The sequence below is a fragment of the Gymnodraco acuticeps genome, unplaced genomic scaffold (assembly GCF_902827175.1).
Source record: "Gymnodraco acuticeps unplaced genomic scaffold, fGymAcu1.1, whole genome shotgun sequence".
NCBI lineage: Eukaryota > Metazoa > Chordata > Actinopteri > Perciformes > Bathydraconidae > Gymnodraco > Gymnodraco acuticeps.
In genome coordinates, this window is record NW_022989745.1 from 106,548 (window position 1) to 124,047 (window position 17,500).

At 39.4% G+C, this 17,500-nt stretch overlaps 1 pseudogene; it reads right to left on the reverse strand.

The window, feature by feature from the left end:
• Window positions 1–6,080: 6,080 nt before the first annotated feature.
• The window catches only part of LOC117543186, a 24,340-nt pseudogene continuing 12,920 nt past the window's right edge, over window positions 6,081–17,500 (reverse strand).

Genomic DNA, 17,500 nt, shown 5'->3' on the forward strand with positions numbered 1-17,500 from the left:
AGTTATTTTAATGAAAGCTTTTCTTTAAAATAAGACCATGGTAAGACCATTAAACTAAAATAACCATTATTTTTTAGATACTAAGTCATTTTTTTAAGTTACTAAGTAGTTATTTTGAATAGTTGTCTTATACAAAGTCATTATTTTAGATATGAAGTCAATCATTGTTGTCATTAATTTGAGGAAATAGGATTTATTTTCAAGAAAGTTTCTCATTCTCAAAAACTAAGTATCTCAAAATAAAGTAAAGACTTATAAAAGTTAAAATAACTTAATATTTAGAAATTCTAAGTCATTATTTTAAAGTTCCCTATTATTTTTGCATATACTAAGTTGATCATTTTGATATAATGGTTTTTTTTCTTTAACTTGAGGTATAACTTAGAATGATTAGATATTATGTTTAAGTTATGGTCACTCATTATTGTGAGATGTTAAGTCAGAGATTCTCAGTCATTATTTATCAATACAAAGATGTTATTTTGAGGTCCTACGTCTTTATTTGGACATTTAAAGTATTTTTTTGAAGGGAACCTCTCACTAAAATGACCATCAGGATCTGTTTTCCCTCACATTGGCAGAAATGGGCTTCCATATATTACAAACATCTTTGCCCTTTAGAAAAAATAATACAAAATTGTTTTTTAACATTTTCTCACCTCCTCCCTTTAACCGTACAACCTTCCCTCGGCTGAAGAGTCTCCTTTCCTCCGGCTCCTCTTCCTCCTCTCATCCCTCCATCACCTCTTCCTCTTCCTCATGTTAACCCCATTGCTCATCTGTTGTTTGTTCTCTCTCTCTCTCTCTCTCTCTCTCTCTCTCTCTCTCTCTCTCTCTCTCTCTCTCTCTCTCTCTCTCTCTCTGTTTTTTCTTTTCTTCCCGTCTGTGTAGGCAGCCCGTTGAGTAACTTCTTTGACGTAATTAAACAGCTTTTTTCAGACGAGAAGAACATCCAACAAGCGTCCCCCGACACGCCTAGCTCCCCCGCCAAGCATGCCCCCGGCAGCAAGCCCACACCCCCGCCCAATGACTCTAAATGCCCCCCCGGGAAAGACAAAACAAAGATGGCCGACAGCAACAGGACACAGGAACAACCTTAAGGATCGGTAGCCTTGCATGACTAGAGAAAAGCTGATAGCTCGGAGTGAAAACACACAATTTTTGCCTATACATTTTGTACTGTATAATGGGAATGGCTGATCAGTATTTTACAATAAGTAGCAAATGTAGCTTTGTTGTCCCTTCCTCTCTGGGGGTCTTTTTTCGGGGGGTGTGTGTAACCCTCCTCAAGTGTGTGATGGCTTGACTTGTCTCTGCCACCAGGGATCATCCATAATAACTATTAACCTCGGCGGCTCCTCGACACCACCCGCCGCCTGAAGTCTGGAGAAAAGACGCCTCTTTTCCCCTCCCCCATTTCACTTTTCACTCCCCCCTCTTTATTCTAACCCATCAGTAGAGTGAGACCAAACAGATGCTGTGTCTCAAATTGCATACTTCTGTAATTAGATGTGCTGTTCTGAGTGCATAAGTGTGTCCAACTTCAAATTAATGCTAAACGCACTGTGATACCTGGATGGTGAACAGTAGAGTGGTGCAGTGATGTCCTATTTCTGTGTTTGACCCTGAAGGCATCATCTCCCTGGTTCAATGGGATTTCTCCATTGGATTTTTGATGATTGCAGAAAATAATCTCTGTGTCAAACAAACGTTTATGATATTTACACGCTTTGTTCGGTTAATCTCCACATATTAACAACACTTTGTGATTGTTGCAGTAAAAAGATGACATTAAGGCACTACATATACCTGTATAAAGGAACTACAGCGAGGTCACATGACGTTTAGTCGTCTCATTTAGTCACTTGTTAGCAACCGTAGTTTTTGATTCTGCAGTGGGGTATTTATTGACGTATTTTATGTCAGAAACGTTACACTTTCAAATCTCTTCAGCTTGTGTTAACCACAGACCTTATTTCAGGATAACAAACAAAAACAAATTCAGGAAACCATTGACTTCAAGGGAACAGGAAGTGCTAAATTGCTGACTCCTTTCAGGGTGTTAGGACTCATTCCTGCACCACTCTATTGTGCACTATACAAATATAATGTATACATGTGGGTTTGGACTATTAAATTAGCGTCGCACTATATCGGTGTCCAAAAGAAGCCAGTTAATTGTATTGGGTGAACGTAGCAGTCTGTTGCTACATCGAACGCTAGTATTGCTAGCTAGCTAACAGCAGCAATCGTCATGTCCAGTGGCAGCAGCTGTTTGTGATTTGAAACAACACTACACTGTCGAAATTCACACACTGCACAAGTGTTCACAGTGTACAACATGGAAGTGTGCTTAGGAACACATTTAAATTGAAAAACAGTGTTGGTACCGCGAACGGTCGTCTCTAGCTAGCTAGCAAACAGTGGCAAAACACAAGCCATGTGCGATAAACGTCAACGCTACTCGGTTTAAAGTGTACGACATGCAGTGTATTTAGGAAAGAATCCTAATTGAGACAGTGTTGGTACAGCGAACGATAGCGTTGCTACTTAGCCAGCTAGCTAACAGCGGATATCCGGTGAAGGAACAGAAGCCAAGTGAGATTTGAGACACTTCACGGTTGAAATTCACAGACTGAGCATTTACTCAGTTTTCCATATGGCAGTGGACTAATTGAAGTATCTATATTGAGACACAGCAATAGACACATCTCATCGGAGTTGTAAGAAGAAGAAAAAAGCCTTAAGACAGTGATGTTTGTCTACACACACATCCCCTCTCCTGCTTTCTCTTCCTCCTGATTCTCCCACATGTACATAGATAGAAACACGCTTACTGTATGTACTCCAACACTAACTTCTCTGCGGGATGTAATGAGAAGTGGAGACGGACGGACAGACGGACGCTGGCTGGATTGTAATTATTTTTAATGTCTTTGTGAACGGCAGGATCTTCTCTTCTGTAAAAATGGGATAAAAAAGTCGCCCATTAGAGTATGATAGAAAGGGTGGTGGGGGGAGGGGTGATATTACAAAATGAATGATCTATTCTGTTGTACAGATTAAATAATGTTCCGTATGTATAAAAAGTGTAGTTGTGACATTATGTTTTTAGAGTTGTGTTGCCATATTTTGTTTTGTATTCCTGTAAAAGGCTCGGTCACAACAGCGTTTAACATTTTTACAGTCAAGTTTAGAGACATGGATTTACGTCGTTGATCGATAAAAAGCCATCTTATAGATCTGATATTTGTGTGAATGTAGAGCCGAAATGGAGGCAGATTTTTCTTAAGTTCCTCAAGTTTTATGTAACTTGTGTTGCAGTAAAAACAGAGATTTGTTTTGTTTTGTAGACACATAGGAGACAAGAGTTGGTGGTACAAATTAGAGGTGCATTGATTGAAAATAACTAGTCATTTTAATGGAGAAGTTTGCAGCCCCTCAATTATGAATATGTTCTGCTTTTCATAATATAGTAAATACATATTGGGTTTTCTTCTGATGAAACAAGAAATGTACTTTTCTTGGACATTTTAAAACCCCAAATGGGTTTTGGATTTGTTTCACATTTTCTGTATTTTTTTAGACCGAATATTACTACTTATTGTTGGTGTTACTTGCTGCCTTTGTACGAATATTTCTTTAAAAAAACGGATTGATTATCGCATCAATAACTCTTCTTTGATAAGAAAAGTAGTATTAGGGTTAGTAAAGATCGCAGTAAAAATAAAATAGATTAGCTCTGGGTATTTCGACTAAATAATGCCAACACATGTTAGCTTCCAGACAGATACATTAAATTAAAATGAATAAAGTTCCCCTTGTTGCTGTTATGACCGGGCCTCGTCTCTGTTTCCTTTTGCACTTTTGACAAGTGAGTCAGAATCTGTTGCATTTTTTTATTTGATTATAATTTTTACAATATTGAACTGCTGTGTATATTTTTGTACTTGATTGTCATTTTTTGTATTATTATTTAATGTATTCTCAGTTATTTATATGATAGAGAATGTTTCTTACCGTCAAATTATTTAAGGATATTTTTCTCATGTCTAAATTATTATCTTTTTGTTTCTGACGAGAAATCTGTAATATACGTTTCTGAAAAATGATTTACCGTAATTTAAGAATGTAGATTTAGCCTCTTTGAGAGGAACGAACCCTTTGTTGATAATTGTCGCCCCCCCCCCCCCCCCCCCCCCCAAACAAACAAACACTCATCTGTAAATAATTTTCTGACGGCGTATTTAAAAAGCGTTGACCTCGTGCGGTTGTTTGCATGTTCAGCATTCGTCTTTTCTTTGCATGTCGTCGTTGGGATTGTTCTCCTGTCCCTTTTTTCTCTTTATTTATGTATTTAAGTTATTTACGTGTTTTATTTTTTCTTTATTATTTATTTGTTCCACCCTTTTTGATTACTGTGAACACACGCAGTAACCGTGCAATGCATCCTCCTTTCATTCTCTCAAAGAGGGAGCTCTCTGCAGATCGCTGGGTTTACAAGAGAGTACAAATTAAAGCAATACCTTCCATTGTCCGCGTTCCCCTTTTTCTACGGGGGGAATCACACTGAACGGACTCTGCAGGATAAACCACTGGCAATGTATTCCCTCGTGATGTTACTGTGAACAACTTCAGTGCTAAAGGAAATAAATCTGTTGACTTTGGAGATGTGTGCACACTTTCTTTTGGGGGTCGAAGAGCAGGCAGGGGGTTTCTATCGTGGTCCCTGAACGCAGCATCTCCCTGGTTCAATGGGATTTCTCCATGTGATGTTGGATTATTGCAGAAATCATCTCTGTGGCAAACAAACATTTAGTAGGATGATCATATTAACACCACTTTATGGTATCAAATATCATCATTTTGGAAAATAAAGTGAACAAATATATACATGTAAGATTATAGTATAATATAAATACTGTTTTTGAATTAAAAGTCATAGTAAAGTATGTTGAAAAAGTGATAGTATAGCATTTGTATAACTTGTTTTAAATGTCATGTTGAAAAAAACACATATAAAAGTGTGTGGAAAATCTAATTTCAGAAAACACAAATAAAAGTGATAGTATTTAAAAACTTAAAACGTCATAGTATTTTTAGAAAAACATACAAATCATAGAACAGTTGAAAAGCATTGAATTAGTCATGTTGGGAAAAAGGTCATATTGTAATGTTTTGAAAAACACAAGTACTTGTAAAGTATCTGGAAAATATCATTTCAGAAAGAAAAAAATCAAAGTAAAGTGTGTTGAAATACATTTAAATAAATCGTAATTTGTAAAAAATATAATGTGGACAAACTTAAAAAGTTGTATGTTTGAAAAAAGTTAAAGTTAAATTACAGAATGTCAGAAATATAATTTTGAAAGAAGTAATTGTATATAATGTTGAAAAAAACATAAAAATCATAGTATCATTTTAACAAAGTCATTGTATGGTATGTTGCAAAAAAAGGGGATTATAAGCAAACAGGAAGTGGTAAAATGCTGACTAATTTCAGCGTTGTAGGACTCATTCCTGCGTCTATTAAGACGTTTATTCACAAACATAGTATTTGACACACTTCCAGTTCATCATGCAGCTGCAGAGGATTTACAATGTCTCACTTTGGTCTGTTTTTTATTTGAGTATATATATTATAAAAGACAACATGGTGAGTAAACAAAAACATGTGATTAGTTAATTATTACTTTTGAATAAAGAGATTATTAATTAAACAACTATAATGTTGTGATTGGATGGCAGGTCCCACTTAACAATCAGTCGAACGGTCAACGAAAAAAAATGTTGTTAATTTACAGCGACAAGAAACAGGAGAGAAGTGTTCAATCAATCACCATTTTACTGTTAATAATTCACGTTAATTGAATAATCAAAACCTGGCTGTGAAAAATGTGATAAATACTGTTTAGACATGTGTCAAGACTAATAAATAGCATGAATAGAGGTGTTAACAAAATCTATTCTTCTAAAATATTCTCAATAAAATGATCAAAAGGCGACAGGAAACAGAAATTCAATAAGAATACTTGGTTTCTATCAGCGATCAGTTTTAGATATTCCTTCATCTCTGTGTGGCAGAAACGTTCAACTTGTTTTCAGATGAATAAATACAGGGAATTCCCAAATCTCTTCTACGCATTACAGTAATCTCCATAAGAAGAGTGAACAGAATATGGCTGCTCTTCCCAAACACACACATTGAAGCGTCTTCAACACAGTCTGTAGTTTCACCCCCGACAGGCTGAGTACAGGTCGCTCAGTCTGTGGATCAGCAGGGTCTCCAGGACCCTCAGGAGGGAGGGGGGATCCTCGGGGCTCGAGTTGCTGCCCGGCGTACAGCCAGCAGCAGGCGGGTGGAAGATCGTCCCGCTGCAGGAGAACCTCCATGTTCTGCAGGAAGAACCCTTCACAGAACCGGCAGAGAGCAGAACCTCCGTGCAGCTGCAGACAGGAGAAGACAGTATGTCCAATGCAAAGAGTCAGAGTATAGTACGTTTAAAGTATCATCATTTTGTTCAAGTACTTTCAATAGAAAAACAGAATATAGTATGTCAAAATGTTTTTAAAGAATAGGTTATATAAAATACATAATATTAAAGTCATAATATTGTATTTAAGAAAACCTAAAAAATTATGTATTTATGATTTTTCTATGAATTTAAAAGAGAAAATACTTTTTATTTATTATTTTCAATACTTTACTTTGACTTGTACATTTGTGTGTGTGTTGTGTGTGTGTTGTGTGTGTTGTGTGTGGTGGTGTGTGGTGTGGTGTGTGTGTGTGTGTGTGGGGTGTGTGTGTGTGTGTGTGTGTGTGTGTGTGTGTGTGTGTGTGTGTGTGTTGTGTGAGCATGGCTAGAGTGCTACCAGAATGGTTTGGTTTTACCAGATGACTTTGCTAACAATCCCAAATACACCTGATGTGGTTTCTGTTGACACCACAGGGAGGTGCTAATATTAGAAGTAGGCTGTGCCTTTGACCTGTGCATGGACCAGGCTTTCCAGGACAAGTATATCAAATACCAACCACTGCTCGATGTGATAACCAGCTTTGGGTACAAGTGTAGATATAGCATACTTATATTCGGAAGTCTTGACCATGTATATAAATGCACCGTGATTGGTCTGAGAATTGCTGGAATGTCAAAGAGAAAAGAAAACAAATATTGCTCTGTTTCAGCTATTATTGGCAGCTTAGCCGTGTGGAGAAGGAGATACTATGTGTTCCCCTAAGTCAGTGTTTCTCAAACTTTTTCATACCAAGGACCACTTAACCAATAAAAAAACACTCTCGGACCACCTAACTCCACAAATATTAAAAAACACATCGTTTTTCTAGAACAGATTACAAATCACCTGAAAATGGTACAAACAAGTGGAAACTTAACCTCGCTCCATTGCGGAGATATTCCCGCGAGAGTGCGGAAAACTGAAATGAATTAATTAATTTAAAATGTGAAATGTTACCAATATACTCACGGACCACTAGGGGGCGCTCACGGACCACCAGTGGTCCACACTTTGAGAAGCACTGCCCTAAGTCTTATGTAATATAATTTGTGGAAACAAATAAAGTATTCAAATGTGTGTGTGTGTGTGTGTGTGTGTGTGTGTGTGTGTGTGTGTGTGTGTGTGTGTGTGTGAGAGTGAGTGAGCATGTGTGAGTGTGTACCTTTGTGTTGTGGTAGATGTACACAGCATTGTCCAGAGTCAGACTCTGAGAAAGCTTCATCTCACAGATCCTCTGCAGACCTCTGAGCTCGAAGAAACCCGCCACCGGCAGCAGCTGCAAAACAGAAAACACAATTATAAAAGTGTATACAACAATATATTAATAATGTCAATATATATTTACAACATGTTATTAACAGGTGAGTGATCTTACCTCCATGGCTTCAGAGTGAGAGAGAGTGAGTCCCTCGGTTCCTCCACAGTACAGAGACTGCATCATCATCTGCACACACACACACACACACACACACATTTTAGTGTTAATAGCAATACAGTACAATACAAAGGGGCTTTATTGGCATGACCACATTTTAAACATAGTGTTGCCAAAGCATTCCGCGCAAGGCGTTATGACAGAACAAACAAAAATCAACACTAAACATAAATGTCAACAATACATGTGGTTAAATATCCCTCACACAGTAAAGTAGATCTAAGAGTGTGTGTGTGTGTGTGTGTGTGTGTGTGTGTGTGTGTGTGTGTGTGTGTGTGTGTGTGTGTGTGTGTGTGTGTGTGTGTGTGTGTGTGTGTGTGTGTGTGTGTCTCACCGTGAAGGTGCTGTAGGTCATGTGAGTGACGGTGATAATGTCATCAGTGTCGCAGAGCATCTGTCTGAACCTGACGGGAGAAAATGCACACTTATATAGGAAATCAGCGCACTGGTGTTCCTTTTGGATGCAGCTACTTCACATGTATCTTGTGTCGTTACATTGTTCACAAAGAAATGTTCTAAATGTGTGCGTTTTTTATGTTAGGAGTCGGAAATTAAGATGTAAATAAAATGAGCCGACATATTTGCAGTCAATATCTCTGATGTATTGCTTTGCACATCAGTATTATCAATTTAAATGCATTTAATACTTAATTCTTAATTATTCTTTTAAGAGTTTATAAAGATTTTTTTGTTTCAGTACTTTTAATTGTATCCTTAAGTTTTATTTCCTTTATATTTTTGACTTTTCAGGTTTTAGGAACTTTCTGTAAGGGCAGTGTTAACAAACGTATTTCAATAAAGAACCCTTTGAAATGTGTCCCCTGGTTAGGGCAAAACATGTATGGTAAATATATATATATATACACACATATTCATATATATTACTAAGAGTAACAGACATGAGTTAATGACCATTTAAAGAAAAATAAGTCAATAATTAGTCACCTTTCAGAAGCAGACATCAGCAGCACTCGGTGAGCGAAGTACGGACGATCCTCCACCAGGAACGTCACGTCCGACATTTCGGGGTTGTTCAGGAAGTGGATATCTGAGAAGAGAGGATACCGAAACACTCATATATGGATTGATTGCTCCGTCAGAGGACAGATGTTTTACCCAGCTGTGTAGACAACCAGGATATCATTTAAAGGTCCCCTATTATACTGTTTTTCATCAATATATTACAGGTCTCAGATATATACAAAACATGTCTCTGATTGGCTGAAACACCAAACAGATCATTGCAGCATTACCCATAATCCCCTCTGTTTCAGCCCTGTTTCAAAAGTGCTGATTCTCTGTCTGTTACTTTAGATGAAAATAAGGAGCCCCTCCCCACGCCCCTCTGAGAGAGATTTGGTTACAAAGAACTCAATGGTGCTCTAGGAGGAGATTCAGGTGATAGGGGGGGGGGGGGGGGTTACCTTGGTTGCTGATTGGCTAATGGTTACACAAGACAAAACATCGTTATGACATCATAAAGTGACCAAAATCTGATCAGCTCATTTTCAGACAGGTTTTTATAGAAATGGATCAAAAAGAGAGAGAATCTTTGTTCCTGAAACTTTCAGAGTCTCTTTCCACAGAGGGGACACATGTTGATGTAGAAGAGACATGAAGAAGAGGGGACACATGTTGATGTAGAAGAGACATGAAGAAGAGGGGACACATGTTGATGTAGAAGAGACATGAAGAAGAGGGAACACGTGTTGATGTAGAAGAGACATGAAGAAGAGGGGACACGTGTTGATGTAGAAGAGACATGAAGAAGAGGGGACACATGTTGATGTAGAAGAGACATGAAGAAGAGGGGACACGTGTTGATGTAGAAGAGACATGGAGAAGAGGGGACACATGTTGATGTAGAAGAGAACATGAAGAAGAGGGGACACATGTTTGATGTAGAAGAGACATGAAGAAGAGGGGACACAAGTTTGATGTAGAAGAGACATGAGAAGAGGGGACACTGTTGATGTAGAAGAGACATGAAGAAGAGGGGACACATGTTGATGTAGAAGAGACATGAAGAAGAGGGGACACATGTTGATGTAGAAGAGACATGAAGAAGAGGGGACACATGTTGATGTAGAAGAGACATGGAGAAGAGGGGACACATGTTGATGTAGAAGAGACATGAAGAAGAGGGGACACATGTTGATGTAGAAGAAGAGACATGAAGAAGAGGGGACACATGTTGATGTAGAAGAGACATGAAGAAGAGGGGGACACATATTGATGTAGAAGAGACATGAAGAAGAGGGGACACATGGTGATGTAGAAGAGACATGAAGAAGAGGGGGAACACATGTGATGTAGAAGAGACATGAAGAAGAGGGGACACATGGTAATGTAGAAGAGACATGAAGAAGAGGGGACACATGTTGATGTAGAAGAGACATGAAGAAGAGGGGACACATGTTGATGTAGAAGAGACATGGAGAAGAGGGGGACACATGTTGATGTAGAAGAGACATGAAGAAGAGGGGACACATGTTGATGTAGAAGAGACATGAAGAAGAGGGGACACATGTTGATGTAGAAGAGACATGAAGAAGAGAGGACACATGTTGATGTAGAAGAGACATGAAGAAGAGGGGACACATGTTGATGTAGAAGAGACATGAAGAAGAGGGGACACATGTTGACGTAGAAGAGACGTGAAGTAGAGGGGACACATGTTGACGTAGAAGAGACATGAAGAAGAGGGGGACACATGTTGATGTAGAAGAGACATGAAGAAGAGGGGACACATGTTGATGTAGAAGAGACATGAAGAAGAGGGGACACATGTTGATATAGAAGAGACATGAAGAAGAGGGGACACATGTTGACGTAGAAGAGACGTGAAGTAGAGGGGACACATGTTGACGTAGAAGAGACATGAAGAAGAGGGGACACATGTTGATGTAGAAGAGACATGAAGAAGAGGGGACATATGTTGACGTAGAAGAGACATGAAGAAGAGGGGACACATGTTGACGTAGAAGAGACGTGAAGTAGAGGGGACACATGTTGACGTAGAAGAGACATGAAGAAGAGGGGACAACATGTTGATGTAGAAGAGACATGAAGAAGAGGGGACACATGTTGATGTAGAAGAGACATTGAAGAAGAGGGGACACATGTTGATATAGAAGAGACATGAAGAAGAGGGGACACATGTTGATGTAGAAGAGACATGAAGAAGAGGGGACACATGTTGATGTAGAAGAGACATGAAGAAGAGGGGACACATGTTGATGTAGAAGAGACATGAAGAAGAGGGGACACATGTTGATGTAGAAGATGACATGAAGAAGAGGGGACACATGTTGATGTAGAAGAGACATGAAGAAGAGGGGACACATGTTGATGTAGAAGAGACATGAAGAAGAGGGGACACATGTTGACGTAGAAGAGACGTGAAGTAGAGGGGACACATGTTGACGTAGAAGAGACATGAAGAAGAGGGGACACATGTTGATGTAGAAGAGACATGAAGAAGAGGGGACACATGTTGATGTAGAAGAGACATGAAGAAGAGGGGACACATGTTGATATAGAAGAGACATGAAGAAGAGGGGGCACATGTTGATATAGAAGAGACATGAAGAAGAGGGGACACATGTTGATATAGAAGAGACATGAAGAAGAGGGGGCACATGTTGATATAGAAGAGACGTGAAGAAGAGGGGGCACATGTTGATGTAGAAGAGACATGAAGAAGAGGGGACACATGTTGATGTAGAAGAGACATGAAGAAGAGGGGACACATGTTGATGTAGAAGAGACATGAAGAAGAGGGGACACATGTTGATGTAGAAGAGACATGAAGAAGAGGGACACATGTTGATGTAGAAGAAGACATGAAGAAAGAGGGGACACATGTTGATGTAGAAGAGACATGAAGAAGAGGGGACACATGTTGATGTAGAAGAGACATGAAGAAGAGGGGACACATGTTGATGTAGAAGAGACATGAAGAAGAGGGGACACATGTTGATGTAGAAGAGACATGAAGAAGAGGGGACACATGTTGATATAGAAGAGACATGAAGAAGAGGGGGGCACATGTTGATTGTATGAAGAGAAATGAAGAAGAGGGGCACACATGTTGATATAGAAGAGACATGAAGAAGAGGGGACACATGTTGATGTAGAAGAGACATGAAGAAGAGGGGACACATGGTGATGTAGAAGAGACATGAAGAAGAGGGGACACATGTTGATGTAGAAGAGACATGAAGAAGAGGGGACACATGTTGATGTCGGAAGAGACATGAAGAAGAGGGGACACATGTTGATGTAGAAGAGACATGAAGAAGAGGGACACATGTTGATGTAGAAGAGACATGAAGAAGAGGGGACACATGTTGATGTAGAAGAGACATGGAAGAAGAGGGGACACATGTTGACGTAGAAGAAGAGACGTGAAGTAGAGGGGACACATGTTGACGTAGAAGAGACATGAAGAAGAGGGGACACATGTTGATGTAGAGAGACATGAAGAAGAGGGGACACATGTTGATGTAGAAGAGACATGAAAGAAGAGGGGACACATGTTGATATAGAAGAGACATGAAGAAGAGGGGGCACATGTTGATATAGAAGAGACATGAAGAAGAGGGGACACATGTTGATATAGAAGAGACATGAAGAAGAGGGGGCACATGTTGATATAGAAGAGACGTGAAGAAGAGGGGGCACATGTTGATGTAGAAGAGACGATGAAGAAGAGGGGACACATGTTGATGTAGAAGAGACATGAAGAAGAGGGGACACATGTGATGTAGAAGAAGACATGAAGAAGAGGGGACACATGTTGATGTAGAAGAGACATGAAGAAGAGGGGGACACATGTTGATGTAGAAGAGACATGAAGAAAGAGGGGACACATGTTGATGTAGGAAGAGACATGAAGAAGAGGGGACACATGTTGATGTAGAAGAGACATGAAGAAGAGTGGGACACATGTTGATGTAGAAGAGACATGAAGAAGAGGGGACACATGTTGATGTAGAAGAGACATGAAGAAGAGGGGGACACATGTTGATGTAGAAGAGACATGAAGAAGAGGGGACACATGTTGATATAGAAGAGACATGAAGAAGAGGGGGCACATGTTGGATGTAGAAGAGACATGAAGAAGAGGGGACACATGTTGATATAGAAGAGACATGAAGAAGAGGGGACACATGTTGATGTAGAAGAGACATGAAGAAGAGGGGACACATGGTGATGTAGAAGAGACATGAAGAAGAGGGGACACATGTTGATGTAGAAGAGACATGAAGAAGAGGGACACATGTTGATGATTAGAAGAGACATGAAGAAGAGGGGACACATGTTGATGTAGAAGAGACATGAAGAAGAGGGGACACATGTTGATGTAGAAGAGACATGAAGAAGAGGGGACACATGTTGATGTAGAAGAGACATGAAGAAGAGGATTTTATATAATAGGTGACCTTTAAATATTTGTTAGATGAATACATAGATTAAGAGATGGTCAGCTGACAGATGTTTTACCCAGCTGTGTGGACAGAGAGACGTCCAGAGGTTCGATCGGAGGAACATCTGCTCGGCTGTAGAGGAGAGAAAACACCGAGGCCAGACGCTGCGTTACCACGAAGTCCTGCAGGAAGGAAATACAGATTTAAATAAAATACAAAATTACTTGAAAGATCTTTGAAGGGATAGATATTCAAAAGCAGATCTTAAAAAAACTGCATATGAATGTCTCTCAATCTCGTTTCTTTCAGGAATAAGAAATACAAATAAAAGCCACTCTTCACATGTAATTCTTTAATATATATATATAACAACATTTCTCTTTTTCCAAACCATCTCTTAAAGTACCACTTTACATTTTCACGGGAGCAGAGGACGAGAAAACTGGAATTTAAAGAACTTAACTTGATGAAATGACACAAAAGTGCTGCATATTAATCACTGAATGTAAGAAAAAACTCATTTACAAATGTACGATATTTTGCTTTGTAATCAAGGTTAACATTTGAAATATCACCTCCTATCTTTTTTACATTTTATGATTTATAATAGTTTCTTTTATTTGCATATTAATGTGCCATTTAATTTGTGTTCTACGACGGCTGTATTCGTCTGCCTGCATTGTCTGTGTTGTATCTGTTGTAACTTTGTTCAAGCTGCCCTCTTGGCCAGGTCGCTCATGGAAAAGGGATTTTAATCTCAATGACTTTTTCCTGCTTAAATAAAGGATATATATATATATGATATTGCCCAGCTCTAACTGGTGATACTCTTCTCCTGTCAGTAGCTGAGGATAAAGAACATAAGGAGGTGGTGTTGTTCACCTTGCTGCTCTCCATCAGGCGCACCATGTCTGGGACTCCAGCCGTCAGCAGCTCGGGGGAGAAGTCCTCCGTCCGGATGGAGCAGAAATCTGAGAGGAGGATCTGAAGGACTCTGACTCTGCTGAGCTGCTGAGCTCTGAGGAGGGACTGCAGCCAGGAGTGGAGCCTCCAGGGAACGCCTGCAACAACATCATATGATCATATAACTGCAACTATATAGTAATAATAATAACATATACCTCAAGGGAACTCCTGCAACTATATCATGCATGAAGACAACTTTTAACATCTCTAAAATTAAACCAGTGGGATAACTGTAAAATGATACAATGAATTCCAAATATGCGAGTCATTTGTTTATCAGAGCGTTAATGCTATTTGATTCAACCATTTGAACAATCTAATAATGTCAGATATATAATAATGTATCGTTGTGATGTATTTAGTAGCTGTGAAATAATTAGGATATTTTGCAGCGTGCACATCATATGATCTTTTGTTGTTGCCAGAACATAAAATATGGCTTCTATATTTTGTTATCTTAACAGACATTAGATAATACAAGACCAACTAAATGTGAGGTAGTGATTATTCAGTTATATGTATTTGATGTATAATGCTATTATCCTCTTAGCTCATGTGATAATCTCTCCAATGGCAAAATGGACATCAGTTACTCAAACCATTATAGGGTACCAGACGAGTCTTCATCCAACCATTTCTGTAATATTGAGATAAAGTGTTGAAGTGTTCTCACCCATCTCTCTGAGCTCCAGGGTCACATCCAGGTATCCGTGCTCAGCGCTGTAGAACGCTGCCTGCTGCAGAGCCTTCGTCCTGGCCTTACAGAGCCGCGGAGCTTCATCTTCCTCCTCCTCCTCTTCCCCCTCCTCCTCCACCCCTTCAGCCAGGATCTCCTCCAGAGACAGGATGTCCTCCTTCCTGTTTCGAGGCTGCAGCAGGAGCCTCCTCAGGACGTTCCTGCAGGAGGACAGAGATGCATATTTAATCACAAACCCTCATCACATCTCAGGGCCGAATAACATAAACATGAAACTTGTATTTTATGTTATAAATTCCTGGATGAAATTCCTTTAGGATGCAGGGATTTTTAGTTGACCTGTGTTCATGTACTAAAATATGTTTGGTAAAACTACCGTAATGGTTTGTTTTTTATGTTTTATTTATATTTTATTCCATTTCTATAATCATGCAGTGTTATCCATCAGCACTGAATAAAATAAACCGGTGTTCTAGTATTTTCTAGGAATTCATGCCAACATGAGTTGCAAAGAAATTCCTGTAGCAGCTGGTGTTTTTAGCGTACCAGTGTGTTGAGGTACGAAAGAATATTGTATGTAATGCAACCTTTAAAGTTAGTCAAATTTAAATATATATCATTTATGTTTTTATAGTAATTTGTCAAAACTATTACATTTGTTGTCAATTCCAGGAAAATGAATTCTCATGACTTTCATTGCCAAAATGTGAGCTCACAGGTCATATCTTTTAAAACGTTATTTATTATTACAAGGTAGAATGTCTGACCTGTGCCCGTGTGCAGCAGCGTAGCTAAAACAGTTCATGTCCTCGTACAGTGGAGATGTGAGAGAGTTCCCATGATGCACTCTGTTCAGAGGGTCCGCACCGTGGGAGAGGAGCAGAGACACCATCTCATAGTGACCTGAGAGGAGGGGGATATTATATATCAAGCCATCATCTGTACATTAAGATCCACTCACCTGAGCGTGTTACCAATGTACATCTTAAATGTATAAATACAATAATAATATATTTTAATATTGTCTAAAATAATATGATACAATATAAATATGATGTACCGTAATGAAAAATAAAATAACATCATATAATTTAATGTAAAACCAATTTAATTTGTTTTAATGGCTTCTCGAATATTATATAAATATATTTTATTATAAAAACATATAATACATAATATAAAATGACAGTTAAAAGACACCGAAACACCACGAGCATGTCTATATCGTCTGTATTTGTGTTTCCCTGCAGTACAGAATCAGAGCCTCTCTCTGTGTGATCAGAGTGTGTGTGTCTCTTCCTGTATGTAACCTCGTACCTGCAGCGGCAGCGAGCTGCAGCGGCGTCTCAGCGCTGACTTCCTGTCCGTCCTGCAGAGACCCTCCCTCCACGTCAGCGCCCGCCTCCAGCAGCAGCTGAAACATAGAGAAATGGTACGGATAAAGGACTTCTGATTCCACAGCTGTGTTCGTATGGTATCATCTAGTGGAGTTCAGCCTCACCTGAGCCACAGACAGGCGGCAGTGCAGCACGGAGAACGTCAGAGCGACCCAGCGCCGACTGCCGGGGTGAACCGAGGGGTGTGTGTGAGAGCAGCCTGGGACCTGAACACAATTTCAACAAATCTCAAATTGTGTATTTATGATGTTTCTATGAATTAAAAAAATAAATACTTTGAATGTATTTATTTTATATTCTTTACTTTGACTTTTATATACAACTTTTTTTTTATGACTTTATACAACTTTTTAAAACTTTTTTAACAACATTTAAAAAGTAAATACAATATTTACTTTTAGTATAACATTGTAACACACACACACACACACACACACACACACACACACACACACACACACACACACACACACACACACTTCAGTCGTCTCACACCAGCAGTTTGTACCTGCAGGTCCAGGTGAGCTCCGGCCTCGAGGAGCATCTGAACCAGAGCTTCGTCTCCGGCTGCAGAGGCGTACATCAGAGGAGTCAAACCCTGCACAGAACCATCATAGAATCAGCATTTAGTTTTACCTGCTGCACGTTTCTATATGTTTATAGTTTTATTTTTCCGGGAACTTACTTATATTTTGCAATATTTATTAATGAATGCAGGAGTTTCACTGCTGTCATTCACTTCCAATAACCCCTAGCTCAGTTTTCCTGCCTCCCGTGACTACATCGAGTCTTCAAAAAGGTTTTTAAGTCAACACTAAGATATGCAGGCGATGTGGCCACGACAGCCCGATAAATACATGGACCGAATAAATAATAATAGTTTAATGGTTGATTCCTCCCCCTCACCTGGTCGTCCATGGTGTCGAGCCCCCCCCCTCCCCAGCAGCAGAGAGGCCGGCTGCAGCAGATCTGCTCGACCGCAGGAGAGCATCCTGAAGCCCAGAGAAACCTGGAACTGAGCTGCAGCCGCTTCTGCATCCAGACCTCTGAAGGAGTG